Source organism: Equus caballus, chromosome 16 (assembly GCF_041296265.1).
Source record: "Equus caballus isolate H_3958 breed thoroughbred chromosome 16, TB-T2T, whole genome shotgun sequence".
Taxonomy (NCBI): domain Eukaryota; kingdom Metazoa; phylum Chordata; class Mammalia; order Perissodactyla; family Equidae; genus Equus; species Equus caballus.
This window is the reverse complement of record NC_091699.1, coordinates 44023520-44050882: the sequence shown is the minus strand read 5'-3', so window position 1 is coordinate 44050882 and position 27363 is coordinate 44023520. Positions and strand designations below refer to the sequence as shown.

At 41.7% G+C, this 27363-nt stretch overlaps 1 long non-coding RNA gene across 1 annotated transcript in view; it reads right to left on the bottom strand.

The window, feature by feature from the left end:
• The window catches only part of LOC111768323 (uncharacterized), a 140364-nt gene extending 115570 nt beyond the window's left edge, over positions 1-24794 (bottom strand). Inside the window, exon 1 of the long non-coding RNA XR_002800568.2 lies at positions 24439-24794. This is a non-coding gene — a long non-coding RNA (uncharacterized lncRNA). The remainder of the gene's footprint in view (positions 1-24438) is intronic.
• Positions 24795-27363: the final 2569 nt, after the last annotated feature.

Genomic DNA, 27363 nt, shown 5'->3' with positions numbered 1-27363 from the left:
AAACATCTGCTCTTTAAAAGTTACCAGTAAGAAAATTAAAAGATAGACTACATATGGGGAAGATATTGACAATATGCATATCTATCAAAGTACTTGAATCCAAAACATATTGAGAACACATAAAATTCAGTAATAAGATTAACAATCCAATAAAAAATGGGTAAAAAATTTAAACATACAATTCACAAAAGTAGATATGAAAATCTATGGCCAATTAGGACATGAATCAGTATCCTTAGTCATTAAAGAAATTCAAGCTAAAACTCACAATGAAATACTACTACCTACTCCAGAATGGCTAAAATGTTAAAAAAAAAAAAAAAAAAAAAGACATTACCTACTGTTGGCAATAATGTAGAGCAGCTGGAACCCCTGAGGACAACATAAAATGATGACACAACCTTGCAAACAGTTTGGTAGTTGCTTATAAAGGTAGGCATCCCTCTGTCATATGACCCAGAAATCCTGCTCCTAGCTAGCTTCCTGAGAGAAATGAAAACATGTCCACAAAGAGTTTTGTACACCAATTCACAAACAGCCTTCATTAAAAGAAGTGAAAATCTGGAAGCAATTCTACTGTGCATCCACAACAGAAAGAATGAACAAACAGCTGTATATTCATACAATGAAACATTCCTTGTCAAGACAAAGGATCTAACTCTGATCCATGTGACAATGTGTATAGATTTCAAAAATATTATTTTTTGCAAAGAAGCAGACACAAAAGATTACACACTGGAGGATTCCATTTATGTGAAGCTCGGGAACAGGTAAAACTTATCCAAGGGATAGAAGTCAGAACAGTGGTCACCGGTGGCTGGAGAAGGATTCACTACACAGGAGGAAGAGGAAACTTTCCGAGATTATGATTTTATTCTATATCTTGATTGGAGCGTAGATTACATCAGTGCATATATTTGTTAAAGCTCCTCTGTCTCCAGACGTCCTAAGCTGTCATCTTGAGCTCTCCCCACAGAGTGCAGATATTAACCTATGCACCATGGTGTAGGTAGGAGCTGTTATAGTCTGCCCTTAGGTACCATCTTATCTTGCTGAGAAGCTGGTCCAGCCACTTAATCAGGAAGCTGAGTACTCAGGCATGGTGAACATCAGATGGGAAGACAGGTAGAGAGAGAAGAGCTAGAACAGGGATGTGAGAGCTTTCCTCTGGGTGCCTATATGTAGCCTTATTTTCAGACACCCTTCTGACTGCCATTTCTAGCAGGGGCCTCTCCCAAGCTGCTTCCTAGCATCCTGCCCACCCTAGTGGCGCTGCAGATAACTCACAGACTCACGGCTGATTGACACCACCTTTCTTTCATCTTCTAACTGAAGCGCAGCTTTCGAGTGCATACACAAAAGCCTTCCATAGGTGTTACTCCACCATTTGCTCTATGAAGATATTCCTATGGCGCCTCATGGCAGGAGGCTAGCAGAGAGGTGCTGGGCTTGGGGCCTTACAGTTTGGGAGCCCAATGGATGCTCTTCTGAGGTGCTCTGCTGAGAGAGTCTATGTGACAACGTCTCCCTTAGCAGCAAGATACTGCAGTGAGGTTGCTGTGTGAGCACCAAATGCTTGAGATACAATTCATCTTTCATGGTCTTAATTCCCTAAATCTTGTAGCTGCCAAATGGTTCTTGTTAGATTTATCTCTTCCTGCCCCTATTCCTGTTTCTTCTCAGTAGAAAGATGGTGAGAGTTTGTGAGGGGCAAGGCAGTGAGAGGCTGAGAAATTACAAATAGAATCATTTGCAGTAATCTTCAAATGGCACATGGTCGGGCCACGTGTCTAAAAACTGTTGTGTAGCACACCCTTCTCTCCTGGGCAGCTGTGGCCCTGAGGAGTGTGGCCTGCATGGGAGTTGCATCTACAAGGTGAAGTAAAGGGTGGAATCATTAAAAAAAAAAAAAAAGAAAAGCTGGGTCTTAGGATACCATGCATGTGCAAGGGGTTATAGGCACAAAAATGAAGGGCTGGCTCTGACATGCCATCAGTCTGGCTCGGAAATTGCAAACAAAAAGCTCAAACAATACTCAGTGACCCCCCAGCTGAACCTCTAGTTCACCCCCCAGCTGACTCTCTGTTCCCCATCTGTAAAACTGGAACTTAGATACTGTTTAGTCCATTCAGGCTGCTATAAAAGGCCGTGGACTGGGTAGCTTACAAACAGTAGAAATTTCTTTCTCACACTTCTGAAGGCCAGGAGTCCCAAACCAGGGTGCCAGCAGGGTTGGCGAGGGTCCTCTTCCAGGCTGCAGACTTCTCACCGCATCCTCACGCAGTGGAAGCGCTGGAGAGATCTCTCCAGGGCCTCTTTTACAAGGGCGTTCATCCCATTCATGAGGCTCACGGTCCAATCACCTCCCAGAGGCCCCACCTCCTACCACCACCACCTTAGGGGTTAGGATTCCCATATATGAATTTAAGGGGACATAGACATTCAGACCATGGCAGACAAGATCTCCTGAAGCTTCCCTTCAAATCTCTGGGCCTATGAATACACACGTTTGGCTAATCTTCAGCTGGCCGTCACTTAGGCCACAAATATTTACTGGGGGCTGGACGCTTTCTCGGTGCTATGGATACAACACTGAACAAATTAGCTAAAAAGCCCTGTCCTCGTGGAGTGCACCTTCTAGTGAAGGAACAAATGCACACAACAATTCCAGAGCATGAGAAACGCAGAGATGGGAGCAGGGTAACTTGGCAGGAGAGACAGTCCTAGGCTGGGGAAGTTGGGGTCAGAAGATCCTTTTGGTTCAAACGTATTAAGGCCCCTCACGTTTCCCCTCCTCCTTTATCACCTATCTTCCCCACTGCACAGCTTGGCACCCCAGCTCTCAAGAGCTTTTTATTCCTGTATCTTAGTTCTTTGCTTGTCAAGAGCGGCGTTTTAGTAGTGTTGAGGAACATGAAACTTCCAGCTCCTTTAATTGCTCATTCACTCAACAAACTATAGAGCTCCCATTAGGCACCAGGGATGAGGGGCTATGAGCCCTCCTGCTCTTTCACCTGAGGGAAAGATTAAACGAAATCCTAAAAGAAATCAACCCACTAGTACTCGACTCATGAACACAAAAGGAGGCAACCCCTCCCTCAAGAGTCTCTACTTCCTCTTGTATAAACGTTGCCATGATCGCTACTTTTTTTTCAGAACATAGCAGTCTACTGATATCTGCCAGGAAATGGACATAATAAATATTATAAATATACAATATTTATGGGCTGGCCCCGTGGCTGAGTAGGTTAAGTTCACACATTCCGCTTCGGCGGCCCAGGGTTTCACCAGTTTGGATCCTGGGCGCAGACATGGCACTGCGCGTCAGGCCATGTTGAAGTGGTGTCCACATAGCAGAACCAGAAGGACCTACAACTAGAATATACAACTATGTACTGGGGGGCTTTGGGGAGAAGAAGGGAAAAAAAGGAGATTGGCAACAGATGTTAGCTCAGGTGGCAATCTTTAAAAAAAATCACCCCGATATTTGTGTTATAAATGGTGCCCCCTTAGAAGTGGAACTCTAATGCAGTACACCACCTGCACAACCATACGTAGTGGCCCTATGAAAAAAAAATCATAGAGCTCTAGGGGAAAAGCCCTGATGTGGCTTTCACCACTGAGAGACCCATTAGTTCCAGATTTGGACTAATTTTCTGTGTGACTTTGGAGCTTTGAACTGACCTAAGCTAATTATGCTGAAGTATTAGTTTTGTGTTTTTTTGGTAGATAATTGTCATTGTTTAAATGTGAGTGAGGGTTAGTCCTACTTGACAACCTTCCTAACGAAAACAGGTGTCAGCCTAAATCCAGCCCACTGGAGACCTCTTATAAACAAGCATTAATGGTGAGGATGCACAGAGCAGTTCACACAGCCTGTACTATAACACTGATGAGATCTCAGCTCTACGACTGCCCAGGCATGCTGACCATAGCTTGCCTGAAAGGTTGACCCAAAGCAGCTACTCCCATAGTCTCTAATCAAGTCGGTGTGATCCGAGCAGTCAGCCTCAGACAAACAGAAATCTGCACCAGTGGCTGAGCACAGTCTCCTTTAAGGTCGTGCCTCGGGGTCCAGCCCCAAATGAACAGACTGCAGGTGGGCTGTTACAACCCGTTTAATGGGAGGATGAGGAGGCATCCCTAGCATATTTCAACCAATCCACATATGTTGACTTCACCAGTTTCACCACTGAGAGACCCATTTCTAACACCCATGATGCTAATGGATGGGCCACTCATTTTCACCAGGGAAGACCTATCTCCAGCATTCCTTATGCAAATCCCCAGAGCCTGTCATATGGATAGAGGAGCTAAAAAGAGCCAAATGGGCTTTCTGAGTGGAATGTTGGCTCACTAACCCCAGAGGATAACTTCCTGAGTAGGGAATTGGTTGCCTGGGGGTGTCCCAGTTAACAGCACATTCTTAGTATCCCACTGCCTAACATCTTTTGTAAAATACAGACATCGCCACCATGAGAACATCACCTAACCTGCCTTACCTGTCTCCTCAGTCATTCAGTCCACCTCATTAAACATTCGTTCCTGCCTACTGTGATAGAGAGACGTTCTGCCCCAAGGAGCTCAAAAGTCTAGATCTTAGAAGGTAAATAAATATCATTTCTTATTGCCAACCTATTGGTAGGAATTATATGGAATACTGTCTGAAGAAGGATTCAAGTTCAGCAAGAAAAGAAATTTAGGGCTGACTAATAATATCTGCCATGGCATGAAATGGAAACTGGCCATACATATTAATGTGTTATTCCCACACTGGGCATTCTGTAATGAAAAGAAGATGGTCTTACCAACTGCCCCAGATATTTAAAATAATAAAGTAGACTAATTAATTGTAAAAGTACATTGAAAGAAATCTTAAGACACTATGCCAATTTGAGGCATCATTACTACCAGAAGTGGCTGCCAATTCAAGCAGAAAGATGGTATCCCATGCCCATCTTCAGGGACTCCAGCACACGAGAGATGAAAAGAGAGAAATGGAAGTGCTGGCAAGCTTTACTTATGGCAATTTCCTGTGAAGAAAGATTGGTACATTCCAGGCTATGCCAACCATGGCTTCCAGTTAGCTGCTCGGAGAAAGCAAGGAAGCAAGAGCCCTACCAGTGCTCAGCACAGCACACCCATTCTGCAGTTAAATCATTAGCACTTCAGACTTGGACGCCAGTGATCTGAATCAAACCTTAGTGGCACAAGTCCCCCCACTTAACTGCAAACCCCCTTTGAGAACTGGTGAATGGCCGCGACCATCAGTTTTGCTATAACACAGCACAGGCATTCCTAAAAATCACCACCCTATGCAAAACCACGCAATAAAAAACAGGACTTGTGGGAAAAAAGCACACACTCAAAATCTACATCAGTGACACATTTTTAAAAAAGATAGGAACCTTATAAAATGTTAGCATATTTCAACACGTGTTAAACTGTTGAGAAATACATAAGTTGTACAATAAATATGCCAGTTTACCTTGAAAAAGACCTGGCGCTTACTTGTGAAAGCGGGTGTGGGAAGGGTTGCAGCTTGTGACCTGTTATTGTGCAGTGGTGGAAGGGGATTATCGGAAATCAGACGGAAGTTGTAGCACCACACTTGGAGGGTGTGGCTCATAACATCTGTGCTGACCTGACTTGGATGGTGGATGCTTAAGGTGTGTGCATTGTGTGTATTCCTACGTGTCCTTGTTCAGCTGGGTGTAGTTTCCAGAGGCACAAGTGTTTCTTCTGGACATAGTCAGCATACCCAAATGTAATATTTGTATTACGCTCTAATCGTTCCCTAACATATCAATCTCATTGGAACACATGTGAATTTATAAAAGAAGCATCATCACAGAACTGTCTGTATAAAATTCTAGCCTACAGCACAAAGGGAATAATTAATAACAGTTGTCGTTTACTGAGAACTTACTAAGCCCTGATGCAAATTTTCTCAGTCAAGCACCACAATCAACTCATAAAAAGGTTAATATTTACAAATGAAGAAATGTAGGGCTCAGAAATTGAAATATTTGCCCCAAATTACACATGCTCAAAGTGGTAAAGACAAGATGTGAACCAAGTTGGCAGGAACCACAATGCCGACACTCCTCATCGCTGTGTCTACTGCCTCCCCAAGAGATGTAGGGGAGGCCTGTAGGGATAACTTATCCACTCACTGATGCAGTCAGTGGTGCTCTATATCTGCTTTTAATACCTTGGCACACCAGCTACCGTAAAATTGTGCTATAGCTATCCATCCCAAAAGGTAGAAAGATAAATCAAATATTGTCTGACTAGGAACTAGGAATTCGGTCTCGGAATTATCTAAGACCCCCCTGAGGAGGACTGATTTAGCTCAGCATATGGCTGATGCCAACATCTCCCAAAGACACTCCTGCAGTTGAATGTGGACCAGCAAGAGCACCGCAAAGCCATGGAGAACCTTAGTCAGACGACGCAGAACCCATCTCCAACAGCGGCACCATGTGGTAACAAAAGGTAACTGCAAACAGGGACTATACAGGACAGAAACCAGTATTTATAGAAAACTTACCAAGTGGCCAGCTCTGGGTTACCATGTTTGATGCTCTCAACACAATCCTGTGTGTCCAGATACTTAGCTCAAAATCACATGATAAACAATATTGATGTGACTCTGGCAAGTAAAATTACCGCTAATCAAAAACGTCACCATCAGGTAGTGTTTTACAGAAACTGCAAAGGCCTAGCTCGGGTCGAGAGGTCTGTGTGGAAGACAGACCTGTGTTTGTATGTTGGCTACATCTCTTCATAGCTGTGTGACCTTGGGCAAATTATTTAGTCTCCCCAAGTCTCACTGCCTCATCTGTAAAACTGAGATAATGGGGTGAACCTAATAGCATTGTTTTAAGGATCAAATTAAATGATAAATGGAAACTCCCAACCTATGAAGTCCTTAACAGTGATAGCCTTTGCTTCAGCCACATTCGTCATTGTCATCATTATCACAACTTCACCCAAAAGGGGTGGACACAGTGAAGGGGGGAACCCCAACCCATCACGGGGCTGTCGTCAGACTTCCCAAGCAGTAAGAAACTGGACAAGCCTTCTAGAGAGGAGGGAATGAAAAGAATTCTCCTTGGTGTAAAGATACTAGTTTTAAAAATGTAGTCTAATCCTTTTCATTAGCACCTCCCTTCTGAAAACCCTGACTCTGCTTCCTCAACTTTGAGGAAACCAAGTGCCACCAAAACACAGAGAGCCAATTCCAAAATGACTCAAAGAACCAAAGGAATCAGAGAAAATAAGCTAGCTGCAGTCTCAAAACAAAACTTTCAAGCAGAAGTTATGGCCTCTTCAGTCCTATCCTCTCCCTCGTCTACAGAAAACGAAGCAGTCTTAGGAGACGAAGAGGGCCATGCCATGTGGCAGTGTTACTCGTTTTTGACCAAAACAACTGTTCCCAGTTGTACGTTTTTTAATGCAAAAGGGTATAGAGAATTAAACTTAGTATCCCCAAGGTATGTAAAAGATTTCCCAGTTTTCAGGCTGTTGTCAATCAGGTATCAAATTTAAGAGAATAAACCTAGACATAAAAAATCCCCTCTGGGGAAGGGAAGGGAAGGGCCTCCGTCCGCGTCCCGCACTGCTCCACTAGTGAGCAGTGGTTTCCGATTTGCATTTGGGGATCCACCTTCCTCTCACGCAGATCAATCGACTGTTACCTGGGACATGGCCAATCATGTCTCACTCCTCGGCCAGAGTGATGGCTCAAGGATAAGCACAAGATCCAATCAAAGTCAGTGAGACCCAATGAGACCCTGGTCGGCATTGTTGGCATAGGCACTGGAAGTTTTTCCCCCACTCCATTGGGACCAGAAAGAATGACAACTGTGCTTATGCAGCCATTTGGCCACTAGCAGGTGTGATCCCTTCTGACAACTGACCTCTGTCAGAGAACAGGGCGAGATGAAGAGAGGAGAGAAACAGGGTCCTGGTGGCATTTTTTTTTCTTTTTTTGAGGAAGATTAGCCCTAAGCTAACGTCTGCTGCCAATCCTCCTCTTTTTGCTGAGGAAGACCGGCCCTGAGCTAACATCTGTGCCCATCTTCCTCTACTTTATATGTGGGACGCCTACCACTGCATGGTGTGCCAAGCGGTGCCATGTCCACACCCACGATCTGAACTGGTGAACCACGGGCCACTGAGAAGCAGAACGTGCGAACTTAACCACTGCACCACCAGGCTGCCCCCCCCCCCCGGTGGCAATCTTTAGAATATGTAGATCTATCTGTGCCCGCAGCCATGCCTTCTCATGAACACATTTACAGGTGCCATTAAATTTGCCTCTTGCTTACACACACACCTTGACTGGCCCACCTCCATCTGGTAGTTTCCTATCAGGAGTGTCTTCGTTATTCCTCCCCACCTTCCTAAAATCTAAACGTTCTTCAAGACCAAGAGTCCTCTCTCAGCGAAGTCTCCCCTGACCACTCCAGCACTAGCCATTGCTCCTCCTCTGGGCTGCCAAGCACTGGCCACTGGAGCCATTGCCCTACAACACGACATACCAGAAGACATGCCAGATATTCACCGTTTATCCCCAACTATGCTAAAGCATGTCGAGGGCCCATGAAGCCCCTCACACAGCCTGGCTCAGCTCCTTATATATAGGCAGTCTCAGAAAGTATTTAATAGACTGATGAAATTGATAAAAATGAGTTTCTGGAACCCAGAGAGTGATATTTAGCACAAGGAATATTTTCTTTCACACAAATTGAGAAGATCAGAGCAATCAGCTTCTGTAATAGATGCCACACGCTTTATAGTTTCCAACAAGAACCACCACCACAGCAACGCCAACTGCAACAAACAGGTGATATTTTTGGGTACTTATAGAATGTAAGTCCTTTGCATAATATTTCATTTCATCCTCACGACAAACTCATGAGCTTACTCCACTATTAACTCCATTTTATGAATGAGAAAATTGAGGCTCAGAGACATGAAGTGACTTGTGGGAGGTCACAAGGTTAACAAGCAGCAGAGCCAGGATCTGAACCCTGGCAGTCTGGCTGCAGCATGCTTGAATCACTGTGCTGCCCCAGCTGGCAAGATCAGAGCCTCTGCACTAACGCGTGCCGTGATCGCACCCGAGAAGTCACGGTCGATTTGTCTCGCTAAATGGTTTTCATGATAATTGCTAAGAATGACACCACAATAATTTTTATTGGTTAGATGAAATCACATTTTAAAATACTTCAAAATTATAAAGATTTAGGCTTATTTTAAAATGATTTCTGTTAAAGGGCTGCACCCTTTAATAAGTGCAATGACTCTAATGCAAATGGCCACTGTACTACCGTAATGTCCATCATTTTCACAAGTGCTGCACAGGAGATATACGAAGCCTGTGGTCCAAGTGGTAAAGATGAGAAGACTCCTATGCATCTGTTTTTTTTGCATACAACCAAACAGATGTCTGATAAAACTGGGTTTAATGCTCTCTGTAAAGATATGCCAAGATTGTGCGCAAGAATTAAAGAACCCCCTTAACAGAGGGATGGAATGGAATTGGTCCTGGGTGAGCAACAGCCATCACCGAGCCCAGTTTTGCAAGCTGACGCACCCCTACTGGCATGGAGCACCCTCGCCTTGTTACAGTTAGAGCCCCTGAGGCTAACGGCTCTGAGTCTGCAGTTTAGACTTAGAATTCCACATCTCTACGATAGCCCACTGGGGGTCGCAGACATAAACACTCAGCTTCAGAGACTCCAGCTAGGATAGCTCAGCAGAACATGTTTTTTTGTTTTGTTTTCACCATTCCTTTTAAAACTGAAAAAAAAAAAAGCTACTTCATGGTTTCTGCCAGCATGCCAGTGTGCATATATATATATATATATATATATGCCCTGGAGTGAGCACAAGGTGAAAGGCGTAGATGGCTTCATGCATGTCTGGTCTTGGCTGTACACCTCAGAGGGTATCAAGGAGAGGGGAGGAAGAGGAGAGGGAGGCAATCAGCAAGTGAGGATGATTCTAGCATTTAGATGTATATTTCATGAAGACTCTTCTCTAGAGACAAGCCAAATACTTCATCCAATACTCAACCAAAGAAACAGTCATCTGTCCAACATTAAGGGTAACCATGACTATTTTTTATTTTTGCCTTGCATGCTTCCTTTAGGATCTGACTCGTGTGTCAAATATGCCTCGCTTGTAGAAAACATGTCCACTATTGGGTAAAGAGGAGGTGGCTCCGGCGGCGGCCCCCTGTCCCCGGGCTGTCAGCGTGTTCGGCACCTTCCCCTTGACGGTCATCCTCTATGCTATCAGAGCCATCCCTCTGGTGGGAAGAGTACTTCAAAGAAGGGAAGAGATTCTCTTGAGTTCCCCAGAACTAGCGATAGCCAATCAGATAGCCACTTGGCCCCTGGATTGAGGAAGGGGTGGAACCCTTGGGCAGATGGGACAGGGGAGTTGATCTAGGTGACTGTGAGAACCATACTCATGAGTCTAAGATTCAGTTGCTACCCAAATGTCTACTACAGGACTTCTGTCACTGGGTCACCCCAAATAACCTCTCTCCAGTGACCCTAAAGACTTCTCACACATTATTCTCTCTGACGTCATCTTCAAGGGTTTACGGGTGTTCATAAAAATTCATTTCACAGAAATAGGCAAAAACATACAAACCTCACATATGTGGAGAAGACAAGCAATTTACAAAAATGTTAAGAGTGGATATCTCTAGGTTAAAGGATTGTGGATGATTTTTGTTTCCTTTTATGCTGCTTTTCTATTTTTTTCCCCTTAAACTACGTTTTGCATTTGTAATTTTAAAAATAAGTTGTTTACTTATATCCTTACTATGTTAATGATAACAATGATGATGAAATTTACCAGTTAGAAATTAATACAGCAATACAATTAATGTAGACCTTGGGTAACAATGGCATTGCTTAACTCTTAAAAAATATGTGTCGGGAGCAGCCCATAAGATCTAAGGAAAAGCTGACCAACAAGGCCTCAGAAAGGCCAAGGATTGGGGCATCTTGGGGATCCAGGCAGCAGAAACCACTTAAAACTTTAGCCATTTTCAGTCCTTGAGTCTCTTGGCACCAGGATCAAATCTTAGAAGAGACAATTGGGCTATCTTAGACCACCTGCCCCCTCCCTTCTCTGCTGAGGAAAGGTTGCCTTAACTGACAATCCCAACATGACTCCACGTGGTAGAGGAGGAGCAGCGCCCCAAAGGAAAACCAGGTGCTATTAGTAAAGGAAAGGGCCATGGAAGCAAAGTCAAAGCAACCAACATCCACCATAAGGAAGACACTGAGTGTCTACAATGTGCTACATACCCAGCTCAACACACTCCTCACGTATGTTACCCCACTTAATAACAGTAGATATACTCTAGGATTATTCTCATTTTACAGTTGAGGAAACTGAGGTTGAAAAAGATTATATAGTTTACTTATGCAGCACAGCTGAGTGGGAGTGTTGGGATTAACCCCAATCCACCAAAACTCTAAATCCCACCAAAACTTCTGCACCATTGCCCTGTTATTGATGTTACATGTGCATCCTTTAGGCTGGAATATCAAAAATACTGAGCACAGTCAAGTCAAACACCATCACCCCACCCCGTTCATTAGATAGCTACCCACTGAAGGCAAGGATAATACCATTCAATATGGTAAGGGATAAACACAGCCACACTCAGAGAAGCATGTTGGAAAGCACAAAGAAATAGTCTCAGGATTAAGACCAGATTTCGTCTTCGTTCTGTTATCAGAAAGAGAAGTGAGGCCAGAAAAAGAAGAGAGAGTGCCAGAGTCCACGGAAACCCTAAACACATTTCTCTGAGTGTCTCTCCTTCTGGGTCTGACCTGAGTGTATTTCACAGAAAGACAATCTGTCTGTTTCTAATCCACTTATATTTATTTTATTAAGACATTTTGGGCCAGAGTTATACGAGTTCCAAAAAGCATTATGGGTCTATTTTACAAGACTTTAAAAAATCTATTTCCTTTGAACAATTAAGTTCTATTTGCCTCAAGTGGTTTGACCAAAACCGCAAAAAAATTAAGATTGCTTCTAAATTCAGAATCAAAGATGCTTAAGCCCATACTAAACTCCATAAACACTCTTCTCTCAGGCACCTTAAACACATCAGCCTGTCTAACCACAATGGGGATCATCTGGACCCCACAAATGTTGATCATCAAACAAAGGCAATAGCATGATCTGCAAAAGGGGGTTAAAGCTAAAAGACAGAGGAACTAGCCACTCACTAGCTGTGTGGCCTCCATTGATCTGTTTCCCTCTCTGGGCCTCGGTGTGTTCCCTTCTTTTAAATAGAAATGGTGTTTATGTTCTTAGTCCACAGGGTGTCCAATAATCAAGAGAGAGAATATACATAAAGGTTTGACTCTGTATAAAGGATAATCTTCAATATTATAATCACTATATACTCTACAATGAGAAAGCAGAAATAACCAAATTGGTTTGGCCAGCAGCTTAACCAAAACTAAGATGAATTCTCCCAGTTGATAGCAAAGATTGGCTTTTCCAAAAAGATTTGCTCAAAGATCTCAGTTTACAGACATCAGCAAAACCCAACTCTCAGGGTGTAGTCGATGTGCACATCACTATGGCAATGGGTTGACATGAGAGCATGAGTTTGTATGTTCAAGAGTCTAAAATAGTCACAGCATAAATTGTGAACAAATTATCCAAATAAATCTAACTCCTGCCCCTTGAGCCAAGTAATAAATATCTATGTTAGGCACGGCTTACACAAAAACCTTCCTTGAATTTGATCATGATGTAATTTTTATTGCAGGCTAAATAGGGAAGGTTAATGAGAGAGCAAATGTGAAGGGAAAGAAGCTAATTTGGGTGAAACATTAACTTGTTCAACTTTCAGACCGCAGCAGAAAATATGATGGTTAATTTCACGTCTTTATATGGAGTAATACGCAGAACTGCAATGGTTTCAAAATGAACTAGCAAATGAAGAATTAAGTCTTCCAAATACTCAGAAACAATTTGTTCATTTTATTAAAAATGTATAGCAACATATATTATTCATTGACTCAAGTGACATAGTTTCTTGTCGGGAGAACAGAATTGTGAGAATTACATTTGTTTCCCAATGTATTCCATGGGACGATGCCAAAATGCAAGCTTATAGGCAGGAAACTTCATTTCCATAGTAGATTTTCCACGTGTCACTGCTAGTTGAAAGCAGCTCCCCAAAGACATAATGTCTGCTCCCGGGGATCACTAACAGCAATAGTAATGCTGAAGGGGATTTTTCTTAGGAAGAGTCTCCCTCATCAACTTTTCTGAGGTTTTATCCTCTTCAACCAACCTGGAACTGAGACCAGCCGGTGAGGGCAGAGCAGCCAATGATATTTTAAAGAGTTGGAATGTGGATAAGCAGAGGCAAACCCAGAATCTCCTCTTCCAGGAGCCTCAGAGCGCAAGAGCAAATACCCACCTCCACCTGGGCTCTAAACCAGGGTCAGCGAGCTTTTTCTTAGAAGGTTGGATAATTAGTATTTTAGAATTTATGGGCCAAGAAGCAGGTAGAGGATATTATAGAGTTGCCTCACAACCATTTTAAATATAACCATTTGAAAAGTGAAAAGCTTTCTTAGTTTGCAAGCCATACAGAAACAGGCACCAGGCCAGATTTGGCCCATGGACCATAGTCTGTCAACCTCAAAGTGAAACTCAGTTTTGAACTCTAGAATTCTGAGGCAACTCGATGTGACATAATGTTTTGAAAGAGTGCGTTCTTCTTTTTATTTCTTCTCCACTGTTCCCTTGGCCTTTTCTCCATTCAGGTAAGGTCACCTCCAGGTCATTGCCTCAGGACAAGATAAGTCAACAGAGAAAGAAACAAGAAACTTTTCCTGGCTTTCAAAGTCTGAAAACCTATGTTTTCAGTTCTCCCCACTGTGGGGAGCTGAGAGAGGAAAGGACTCCTGTATAACAACAGATGTGGAAGAAGAGGCGATGGCTCTGCAGTGGGAAAGCTTCCGACCTGAGCAGGATTAAAGGCTTCAGCAGGTGGACGGCATGGGTGGGGAACAAGCCTGAACGTGGATACAGTGCATTGTTAGGAAGGGGACCCAGCACCAGTCTCCCACTCCATCCCAGGCTGAGTGCCAGCAGAGGGAGAAGAGACCTCAGATCCCCTGCTTGACGTATAAGGTCTGAGACTAGATGAATCCTGGGCCCCAGATGCTAAGGGGAGGCCAGGAAAACAACAGGACACCAGAGAAAAGGTGACTTCTCAGTGGACTGGACAAATCAAGCCTGAGACAACCCCTCAAAATACCTCTATCCAGGAAGGACACACAGACAACAGAAAGATCCCTCATCCTTGGAGAGCAGCAAGGACGCAGGGCCAGTGGCTGAAGGAGAGAGAGTTGGATGTGAAGGGACCTTGCAAATGGCAATAGGAAATGACTTAGCAGCAAGTTGCAAGACTCCAGAGCAACGATCAGACGAGATGAGGAACACGTACTTGGATAGCAGCAAGCCAGCAGACGATGATTAAAGACTAGAGAATGAGGTAGCATCAGTAGATGCCAGCACAGAGAGACGTGACCAAGGAGGGACTATGGAGGTCTACCCAGGCGTTGGCCCTCTGCTCGCTCCCAGAATTTGGCACAGCTCCAAAGGGAGAAGCTCATGCTATGTTTCTGCCACCAGGCAGAAATGGCTTGATTCCAAGATTGAGTGTGGTTGATGGTTGTTTACAGCTATACATCTTAAATACCTGAGTTTGAGGAGTGAGATTCCTAACCACTAACGTGGCTAGTAAAAAAGCAATGGTCTGAAATGATATCCAGCTCTGCTACTAACTAGGTGTCTTTCATAAACAATGATCCCATTGAGCCCTGATTTTCTGATGTGTTAAAAAAAAGAATTGTCCAGATAATGGATGGCAAATAGGTTTCTTCTCTGTGAGCGTATTCAATAAATCAGTAGCCATTAACTAGGGCATTGAGTTGAGGAGGGTCCTGAGATTGCACGTGGGTTCTTCAAGAAAGATGCCACCATCAGTTATCGATGCTTCCCACAGATATGGAGGGAAGTGGAAAGGATGGTGGCAGACACAACACATTTTTCCTTCTCCTAGGAACTTACAGGACCTCTGAGATCCCTTTTAATTGAGAAAATCAGCAGTTTTTCAAAATGCCTGACACTCAGGAGTTATTCCAGAAACTCTTCTTGAGAAAATTTTTCACCAAGAGTCCAACTAGCCTCAGCAAAGCTGGGATCAGCTAGGTGAAGGTGCTAGCCCTGGCTGAGGAGGGAGACCAAGCCAACCGCATATTCGCCTCTCCATGCCCAAAGCTCATAGCAAAGTGGAATGAGCACTGAATGTGGAGTCTATTCCTTTAAACCAGTGAGTCCCCTGGCCTCTCTAGGCCTCACTGTGCTCACTTGATGCTTATCTCCAGGAGTGTCAGGAGGACCAAATAAGACAGCATGTGGAGAATGCACCCAGCACACAGCAGGCACTCAATAATTGCTCATTTCCCTCCTTCATGTACTGGGGACTACATTTGCCAAGAAGGTGACAGTCTACAGGAAAATCCTTTCTCTCTGGAATTTGAAAATCACTTATCCTAAAAATAATTCTTTTTTAGGCCTTCAAAGAATAGAAAGTTCAAAGATTAGAAGAAAAAAAAAAGTTAGTTTTGATCCTCACATCAGAATCGCTTAGGGAGATTTCTAGGAAAGCAGACTGCCAGGCCCTGCCTTAGACCTAATGAATCAGAATCGCCGATGGGGCCCAGGGGACCGCGTGTTACCACAGTTCTGACATGCACTAGCATTCAAGTCCACCAGTTTAGCAGACACTTATAACCTCTTCCTACACCCCAAACCACAGGGTCCATCCCCTTCACCTCCTCAGGGAGGCCTTCCCTGACCACCCATTTAACATGGCAGCCCTCCCTGCCTCCCTCCCTCATTCTACTTTTTTGCATAACATTTTCCATTCATCGTGCCATCCACATATTTTACTTATTTATCTTTTCTTAGCCCACCCCACCCTAAATGTCAACCCCACAAGGGTGGGCCCTTATGGTTTTGCTCACTGCCTAGGCCAGAACCAGGCACAGAGTGGGCACTCAGGAAATATTAGTAGAGTGGTCTTTGCTGCATACCATGCTCTCATTTGACCTTAGAGGGCCCCAAAAGGGAAGGTCAAAGAGACCAGAAAGGTAGGCTGTGGAAGTTTCTATTAATGACATGGTTGAAAAAACACTAATCTAGACATTTTAAGTACTGGGTCCCAGGAATCTTTCCAGAAAAGAAGGAAGGAGATGATCCTCTTGCAGGTCCCTCCAACCGTGACAGTTTTCCCTACTAAAGGGCTAATCTAGAGCTTTGAATTTTCAGCTGCTTGGTTGGCCTGGGGGTGAGATGTGGCCTAAATCCAGGAGCAGAGGGAAGGCCAGTGACTCCGTCTCGTCTCTCCAGTCACTCACAGCATCCTCAGGGTCTGCTCGCTCTCCAACTGTGAGCTCCAGTTCCCACTGCACTGGTCTGCCCACTCCCTGGCCCATGCGCTTGACAGCCAAGACCAAGCCCAGCACCACCCTCCTATGCCTCAAAAAAAATGAGGGTGTGGTTCCAAGCATCTGGAGATGAGGGGGAGGCTGTTATTTAGCAAAAGAGACACATCATTATTTTCTTGCGCCAGGATCATGTTTCATTTAGCTGACTTGGCTCCACATTTAAACAGCATCCCCCAGGCAAATAATACAATTAAGCAAATGGAGAGGAGATTTAGTAACAATAAATTCCACAGAACTGGCCCTTCTTTTGTATGCAGTTTTAAAAGGAGCTGAGCATTTAGAAGGATCAATCACGCTGAATCTCGTGGGCTCAAACATTATATAGAAACTGCTAGTAAAAACTGATGGGGATTTGACACATACACACACACACACGCATATACACCCCACAGAAACGCACTCATGGGTTAGGCCTAGACATACTTTGCTTTTTACAATCCCATAACTAAAAGACAATTATAAAAATAGGCTTAGGATACATACGGAAGAATTCAGGCCAAAATGGAAAATAAACTACAGAAATGAAGTCTATCTGAGAGCCAGTCAGGGAGGGAGAAGAGCCCCTGGAGCTCTATGTTAGAGCAAATAAGGGACTGAATTAAGAATGGCGAGACCTGATTTATCATATCAGCTCTACCATACATATTCTGGGTAATTTTAGGCAAGACAATGACTTTTGTGGGTCTCTGTTTCTCTCTCTATAAAAGTTGTTTGAACCCCATCACCACCATTTTTGCCGTCTCCAAGCACCATCTGTACTGCTACTTACTTACCACCTTCATTCACAGCAACTCTTTTTTACTTGAATTTATTGGGGAGGGAAATGAGTATTTACTATACTATTTGTTGAATTTGCTACAACTTGTACATTTCTCATAATAAATACATTTACTTAGAAAGGAAGTTATTTGACTAATATAAAAGAAAAGCTAGAATCACTGGTCTTAAAATAGAAGGTAATGACAAAAATAAGTACAAAGGACTCCTGCTTTTAGTCATGATAGACTAGTTTGCTTCAGACCAACCCCTTTGCCAAGAACAACTTAATCTGGATAAAATATATAAAATGTAAAAATAAAAACAAAGAACTTCTGTTTAAAGACATTGGAGAGATACTAAGGCAGCTAGGACCTGAAGAGCCAAGAGCCAAGAAAGAAGGAAAGCATTTGAAATAAGTCTAGTATTTAAAGCACTGTTTTCCTCCAGGCATTTGCTGATTTGTAAACTTCATAGGACCCAGAGGCTCAAAAGTCAACAGTCTCATGATAACAAAAATTGAGGTTTGGGGTCCACCAAAGAGAGGGGCCCTGGGAAACACTCCAGATTTCCAACTGGGACCGTGAACGAGCTACACATTAGAAGCAAGAATGAAGTAGAAACAGCTCAACCCTCACAAAGACTAAAGCCAGGTTTCAAGCCAGCTCAAATCCAGGTGTAACCAAATGATCTACCATACTCGAAACACCTGACAGAAGCAAAAGAAAATGTAATTTTCTCTGGAAGAAGATAACATAATCCAGAGCTTCAAATTGGCTCTATAATTTGTCAATATTATGTCCAGCATTTACCAAAAATTACTAGGCATGTCAGGAGACATAATCAAATAACCAAAAACTAAGCAAAAAACTAGACCCATATGTAAATTAGATATTGGAGTTATCAGACTTCAAAACATCCATGATTAATAAGCTCAAGAAAGTAGACGACAAGATGCAGAATTTCACAAGAACTAGAATCTTTACAAAATGAAAAAGGCAACTCTAGAATTGAAATATACAATAACCAAAAATAATAGATAAGGGTTATGGCAGATAAGACAGTGTAGAAAAGAGGATCTATAAACAGGAATATAGGTCAGTGGAAAATATTTAGACTGAGCATGGAAAGCCAAACCAAAAGAAAAGTATAGTTAATGTACAAAGGAGCAAAAGAGGGATGTGGGACTTGGTGAAAAGCTCTAACATATATGTATTTGGAGATCCTGTAGGAGAAACAAGAGAGAATCGAGAGGTGTGATACTTCAATAGATATTTGCTCAAATTTTTGTCCAAACTTACCAAAGACATCAAGCTAAAAATTTAAAAATCTTTACAATTCCAAACAGGTTAAAGAAAACCACGATTAGGCATATCATAGTAAAACTATTTAAAGACAAAGACAGAAAATCTTGAAATTAGCCTAGGAAAAGAAACATATTATCTTCAAAAGAGCAACAGTAATGATGAAGACTGACTTTTGAACAAAAATGATAGGAGCCAAGGAACGATGAAATAACATCTTCAACCTGCTGAAGGCAAACAATTGTCAACTTAGAACTCTACCCTCAGTGAAAACATCCTTCAAAATATACATGAAATAAAAATATTTTCAAACAAACAAAACCTGAGAGAATACATATCCAACAGAAATGCACTAGAAGAAATACTAAAGAAAATTCTTTGGGGGAGAAGAAAATGATGTCAAATGGAAGCATGGAAACACAGAAAAGAATAAAGACATGGGAAGTGCAAATATATGAGTAAAACCAAATAAATATTGGCTGCACAAAATAATAATAATTTCTTGTGCAATGTAAGATATATGTAGAACTAAAATAAGTTCAACAATGTCATGAAAGTGTAGAGGGGAATAGATATGAAAACAACCTAAGTGTTCGTTGATGGATGAATGGATAAAGAAAATGTGTTAATACAATGGAACATTACTCAGCCTTAAAAAAGAAGGAAATGTTGCCATTTGCAACAGCATGGATGGACCTTGAGGGCATTATGCTAAGTAAATTAAGTCAGACAGAAGAAGACAAATACCAAATGATCTCACTTACATGTGAAACCCTAAAAAAAACACACACACAACAAACTCATAGATACAGAGAACAGACTGGCAGTTGCCAGAGGTGGGGGGGGCAAGGGGCAAGCAAAATGGGTGAATGGGGTCAAAAGATAAAAATTTCCAGTTATAAACCAAGTAAGTCGTGGGGATAAAATGTATAGCATGGTGACTATAGTTAATAATACTGTGTTACATATTTGGAAGTTGCTAAGAGAATAGATCTTAAAAGTTCTCATCACAAGAATAAAAAATTTGTAACTATGGATGGTGATAGATGTTAACTAGATTTATTGTGGTGATCATTTCACAAAATATGCAAATACCAAACATTATGTTGTACTCTTGAAACTAATATAATGTTATATATTAATTATCCCTCAATAAAAAAAAAAGAATGTGGACAAAGATAAATGGAGTAAGTATTCTTAGGGTCCTATGTTGTCCAGGAAGTAGGAAGAGGATCAATTTACATCATACTGTAATAAGTTAAGGAGGCATGTTTTATTCTCTAGCGCAATCTCTAAAAGAAGAAAACAAAGAAATGCTATCTAACAAGCTACTAAGGGGACTGAAAAGAGTAATAAATTTGTGAACTTGAAAGAAGACAAAAGAGAAAAAAATTAAAATAGAAAAGTTGTGAAAATAGAAGAAAATTGTAAGATAGTAGATTGAATTACTAAATACTCTAATTTAAAGAGAAAATGTCCAACTGGATTATCAAACAATCACCTGCTGCTTACAACAGATACCCTGAATATAAGGGCACAGAAAAGTTGAAAATGAAAAAATACACACAATGCAAACATTGACTGAAGAAAGTAAGTATAGCTAAACTAATACATCAAATACACTTTAAGGCAAGAAGTTTACTAGAGTTAGAGACTTTTGATAACCATGAGAGAGTTAATTCGTCAGGAGGATGTAACAATTTTAAATGTATACACCTAATAACAGAGCCTTAAAAATATCTAAAACAAACATTGATAGAAATAAAAGTTATAGTAGTCCAATTTACAATCAATTTGACATACTTCCTCAATAACTGATGTAACAGGCAGACAAAAACTCAGTAAGGATATATAAGATATGAACAACATAACTAACAAGTATGATTTTACATATATGTATAAACAGTTGACCCAATAACTATAGAATACATATTTTTTTCAACTATACATGGAACATTTACTAAAATTGATCCTTTGTTGGGCCATAAAGCACATCAAAACAAATGTCAAAGAATTAAAATCACACAGAGTATATTAATTCGCTGTGGCTGCTGTAACAAATTACCGCAAACTTAGTAGCTTAAAACAACACAAATTTATGATCTTACAGTTCTGTAGGTTAGAAGTCTGACATGCAAAAAATAAAATTAAGAAAACAACTCCATTTACAATAATGTCAAAAAGAATGAAATGCTTAGGAAAAATTTAACAAGGAGTAGAAAACTTGTACACTGAATACTATAAGATATTTTTGAAAGACATTAAAGAAGATGTAAATAAATAGAAGGGCATCTGTATTCATGGATTAAAAGATTTGGTACTGTTAAGATCGCAATACTCTCCAAATTGATCTACAGATTCAATGCAATCTTTATAAAAATTCCAACTGCTTCTGTTGCAGAAATGGACAGGCTGATCCTAAAACTTATCTGGAAATGCAAGGGACCCCAAATAGCCAAAACAATTTTGAAAAATAACAAAATTGGAGGACTCACACTTCCCAATTTCAAAACTTACTACAATTCTACACTAATCGAAACAGTGTAGTACTGGCATAAGGACATATGGAAGGAAATTGAAAGTCCAGAAATAAACCCACTCACTTGTGATCAATTGGATTTCAAGAAGGGTATCAAGACCATTGAGTCGGGGAAAGAATAGTCTTTCTGCCAATGGTGCTGGGACAACTGAATATCTACACACGGAAGAATGAATTTGGACCTGCACCTCACACAATGTACAAAAATTAACTCAAAGATCTAAACGTAAAAGCTTAAACTATAAAACTCTTAGAAGGAAACATAGATGTAAATCTTTATGACCATGTATTGGGCAACAGTCTCTTAAATATGACACCAAAAGAATGAATAACAAAAGAAAAAACAGATACGTTGGGTTGCACAAAAAATAAAGAGTTTCATGCTTGAAAGGACAACACACAGAATGGAAGAAAATATTTGAAATCAGATATCTGATAAAGGTCTAGTAACCAGAATATATAAAGGACTCTTACAAGTAAACAATAAAAAGAAAACCTAATTTAAAAAATTGGCATAGTATTTGAATAGATTTTTCTACAGAGAAGATGTACAAATGGCCAACAACGCACATAAAAAGATGTTCAACTTCATTAGTCATTAAGATAATGCAGTCCTGTCTCAAGGTTACATAGTAGACCAGTGGGACAAAATAAAAAGCCCAGAAACACGCAGGCACTTGATTCCCAACAAAGACAACACTGCAAAGCAGGAGGGGAAATGATGGCTTTTCTCAGTTGCTGATGTACACGAATTCTGACTCCCTGTTTTATACCATATGCTAAAATCAGTTCCAGATAGATTATAGACTTGAATCTGAAAGGTTAAACAATAAAGCATCTTCTAGAAGATAACATAAGAGAATATCTTTATAATCATAGGGTAGGCAAAGATTTCTTAAATAAGACCAAAAAAAGCGACAATGACAAAGAAAGATATTGACAAATTGGACCACAATGTCAAAAAGCAAACCACAGGTGCCAGCACAGTGGCATAGTGGTTAAGTTTGCACACTCTGCTTCTGCAGCCTAGGGTTCACAGGTTCAGATCCTGGGCACAGACATAGCACAGCTCACCAGCCATGCTGTGGTGGCATCCCACATAAAATAGAGGAAGATTGGCACAGATGTTAGCTCAGCGATGATCTTCCTCATAAAAAAAAAAAAAAAAAAGCAAATCACAGAGTGAAAGAAGGTATTTACAATGCAATTACCTAAAAAAGACCTGGTATGCAGAATATATAAAGGACATTTACAAGTCAATTTAAAAAATGGCGAGAGCCTTGACTAGGTACTTCAAAAATATCCCACGACCAGGAAACAAAAAAGGGGGTACTCCATTCCATTAATCACCAGAGAAATGTAAATCCACACCACCGTGAGATATCACTACACACCTACAAGAACGGCTGAAAACTGTGTACCTAACAGAAATGTATAGACATGCAAATGAATGTTCATAGCCACCTGTAACTACTAACCAAAAACTGGAAACAGAGTCCATCCACAATAGAGTGGGTAAATAAATTTTTATGTATTACTACAATGGAGTAATACACAGCAATGAAAAAGAATGAATTAATCTTACATAAACAATACAGACGAAACTGAAATGTAACATGGCTTGAAAGAAGCCAAACACAAAGAATTTATACTGGATAATTTCAGTTACATAAATTTGAAAACTGGCAAAGCTTATCTAAGATATTAGAAGTCAAGACAGTAGTGTCTTTTGTTGGGGGTGGGGAGAGGAGAAACAGTTACAAAGAAGGGAACTTCTGAGACACTTTTAATACTTTCTGTCTTCATCTGAGCAGTGGTTACAGGTTGTTCACTTTGTGAAAAACCATCAAACTGTATACTTATGTGTACTTTTGCATATGAATGTATACATCAATAAATGTTTTTTTTAAAAAATCAAACACACAAGAGAATATCTGCCATCATTCTAATGCTTTTAAGAATTATTTGAATCAAATGTTAGAGTCATTTGGTGTAACTACACTAATATGAGTCCAAAAACTAAATAAATGTGAGTCCACAAATAAATATGCTTTTGGAAAAAATAAGTATACTTAGTGAATTCAAAACCATGTTATTAAATTCTGGTGAGATCTTGTTGCCTGCTATGCCTCTGACCCCAAGGCCCATCTTTCTTGGTTGGAAAGGTAAATAAGGAAGTGTTCAAGAAGTGCTTAAGATTTACCACCACGCTCAAATTGCTTCTTGATATGTAATGAAAATAGGATTGAAAAGGGAATTGCTTTCTCAAATGGGATACGGTAACAACCACTACTATGTATCATCTGGAATGCCTGGGCTAAGCACCGGAGACCTCCCCCACGCTGTGGGCACCCTGGCTCATTTGACCTCCAAGTTCCTTCCCGGCTGACCTTCTGTGACTTGCTGATAGAAGGCTGCACATTCAATGATAGCTACAGATAGCACTAAACTTAGAAACGGTTTCCAAAAGGAAAATTGAGTCAAGTCCATAAAAGGATTTACTAAAATGGGTAGGCATCTATCTATACCCCCAGTGATATAATGACCACCTCCTTTCACATGTAACAGGCCTAAGCTTGAGAGAAGGGAGCTCCATTCGAAGGAGGTTCCTCTCCCACTGCACGTCTGAGCTACCAGCAAAGCCGTCAGCTCTACTTTCAAAGTGTATCCAGAATCCAGCCACTTCTCACCATCTTCCAGGTTACCATCAGCCTTCCCCTGGTGGCTCCTAACTGGCCTCTCCTCTCTTACCTTTGTCCTCTCTCACTTTGTTGTCACAGAACAACCAGAGTGATTCCATCAAACTCCAAGTCAGACCTTAGCACTCCTCTGCTCAAAACGCTCCCATCTCACGCAGAGCAAAAGCCGACACCCTCGCCGTGGCCCACCAGGCCCTCTGTGACCTGACAGGCCCATTACCTCCCTGACATCACCCCCTATTGCTCTTGCCTAGCTCTCGCTGACCCAGCCGCAGGGGTTTCATTGATGATCTTCAGCCATGCTAAACATGCTCACACCTCAGGGCCTTAGCACCAGCTGTTCCCTCTGCCTGGGGCACTCTACATCAGATAGCACCTGGCTCCCTCCCTCCCCCTCTTCAGATCTTTACTCAAAGTTCACCTTATTACTGAATGCTTCTCTGACCCTCTTATGCAAAATTGCATTCCCCCTCCATACTCCTGATTCCTGTTCTCTGCTTTTTTGTTTAATATTCATCACCATCTAATAGTCTAAGTATTTATCTACTTACGTTATTTAAAGCTCGTTGTCCCATCTCTTCATACCAGGAAATTTTTCAATGAGGAAAGCAGACTCTAGGACTTGAAACTCAAGAGAGAGTTTAGACAAGAACTTGAAAAGACACTAAATGTCTTTCTAGCTTTAGATTGGGAACTGAGCCATTGGTAATATTCCACTTGGGTAACAAAGCCCCTTTCTTTGATTCTTATTGGGCTGATAAAGCCGGAAGGATGGTTGAGCTGCTGACGAGAAGCTGCTGTTTATCCTTCAAACCATGGCACTCTGTCCAGTTCCTCCCTTTCAGTGCTGTAGGGCTCTCCAATTTCCTCAGGGGAGAAAACCTGTGGCCTGTCACTCCCTTGGGGTAGGGGAGGACAGTCCATTCAACAAGTATTTATCAGTTACTGTTAATGCGCCAGACAATGAGCTACATGCCAAGAACACAGAAGAATTCACGTAGCCTTTGCCCAAGGGGAGCTGACAGTCCAGGGAGCAGACGGGGAGAGAGGTGGTTTTCTCAGCACCATGATTAAACCTACAGAGGGCTGATATACAGCACCCTGCTGGGTTCTGAGATGTCAGGTTGCTGCCAGTAGTTTGTTGGTAATTATTCAAATTTGCAACCGTTCAGTCTCCATTTATAACTGAGAGGTTTGAAGGTTGTGCCTATGGCGTCACTTTCACTCTCTGATATGTCCCTCATGTGACGGAAAATGAGGTACCAGAAGTTAAATATCAGCCTGGGAAGGCCCATGGAGCGCGTGTGCCATGCACGAAGTCATCAGGGTGTGCACTGGAAACAGGTTGAGAACCTCTGCTAAAAACCTCTTTTTCCCCAGTTTATACCTTGTTTAAATTCACAAGTGGCAATGATAATGGCAGCTGTGACCGCTGCGCCCTGGTTCATGCAGGCACTGTGACAGGCACTGGGGTTAAGTTAGGTCATGTACTCCTCACTCCAATAGGATGTGTAGGTATTGATTTTTTTCTTTCCGTTTTGTTGAGATACAATTGACGTACAGCACTCTATACGTTCAAGGGGCACAGCATAATGACTTGACTTACATATGTTGCAAAATGACTACCACAATAAGTTTAGTTATCATCCATCATCTCATATAGATATAAAAAAGAGAGAGAAAAAAATGTTTTTTTCCTTGTTGTGAGAACTTTCAAGATCTACTTTCTTAGCATCTTTTAAATATACCATATAGCAGTGTTAACTATAGTCATCAAGTCATGCACTGCATCCCCAGTGGTATCATTATATCCCCAGTTACATACAATCCAGTAATAACTGGAAGTTTGTACCTTTTGACCACTTTCATCCAATTCCCTCACTCCCCATCACCTGCCTCTGGAAATCACAAATCTGATCTCTTTTTCCATGAGTCTGGGTTTTTTTTTAAGACTCTGCATATAAATGAAATCATACAGTATTTGTCTTTCTCTGACTTATTTCACTTAGCATAATGCCCTCAAGTTCCAGTCATGCTGTAACAAATGGCAGGATTTCCTTCTTTTTATGGCTGAATAGTATTCCGAGGTGTATGTATTATTTAACCCCACTTTTCCGATGCAGATATTGGCATTGGGGTTTGTGTTAAATATGTTACTCAAGGTTATACAGATGGTCAGAGGTGAATTTGGAATTCAAATCCAGATTTTTCTGATTCTAAGACCTTTGTATAAAATCCTTCTGGCATACAGCTTGGCAAATCAAGTAGGAAATTTTTGGAATCAAACTTTCCTTTGAAGAGAGATTTGATGCATTTATGAACCAATTTGATGCAACCAAGAACTAAGTGAAATAAGGTATGTAAAGCCCAGAAGCCACCTCACAGTGAGAGCTAGATGGTAGGTAACTCATCCTCGCCGTTTTCTATCACATTTGCTCTTCCTTCCTTCTTTCTTTTCTTCCTTCCTTCCTTTCTTTTTGCCTTAAAGCAACTACCACCTATTCTGTCTCATGAGTCTTCTGGTTGCCCGGGAAGTTCTGCTTAACTAGGCTGGGCTCAGCTCAGCTTGCTCGTGTGTCAGCTGGTGAGTCTGCTAGGGGCTAGCTGGTCTAGGATGGCCTCAGCCACATGTCCACAGGTTGGTCAGGTTTCAACTGGGGTGACAACCATCAGGCGAGCCTGGACTTGGTCACACAGTGGTAGTAGTGTTACAAGGAGTGAATGTAAGCAAGCAAGGTCTCTTGAGGCTTCGGCTCGGAACTGGCACTCCATCATTTCTGTTCCAACAGAAGTCATAAGGCCAGTCCAGATTCAAGGAGCCAGGAAATAGACTCTCACCTCTTAATGGGATGGGATGAAAAATCTCATTTCCAAGGATGCCTCACATTTCGTCTTACTCTCAGTTCTCCTAGGAGACCAACAGACTCTCACAGGCAAAAGAACGTCCTGCCTCCAGGCAGGTTCCCAGACTCCAGTTCAATCTGACCACCTGTTGTTTAGCATCATTCATTCTTAATTCTCTTCTAATTTAGGTTGGTAACATTTTTATTTCCCTTAAAATGGGGACTACCCATGATATCCTTTCCTAGTGGAGTTTCCATTGTTACCCTTTTATTTGTTAAGTACTCATGTTAAATTATTTTGGGCCTAATAGCTGTGAATAAGTAAGGCCTCCAGAGCTCTATTAAACAAGTCAAAAGCCCACACTAAAAGAACTCTGCAGGTCACATGTCACTCAAACCCCCTGGCATTGGAAGCCCATGAACCTGGCCAAAATCTATCTTTTGTAACCTCATGTCCTGTTACTAGCCCACAGGCAACCCCCTTCTGAGCCCAACCTTCCAAAGCCTTCCTCAACACACTGCAAAATTGTGTGTGCTCCTTACTTTTGTACGTGCTGTTCCTGCTGCCAGGAATAAATGTCCCAGCCTCTCTTCTCCACCTGGTGAACCCCCATTGATCCTTTACAACCAGAT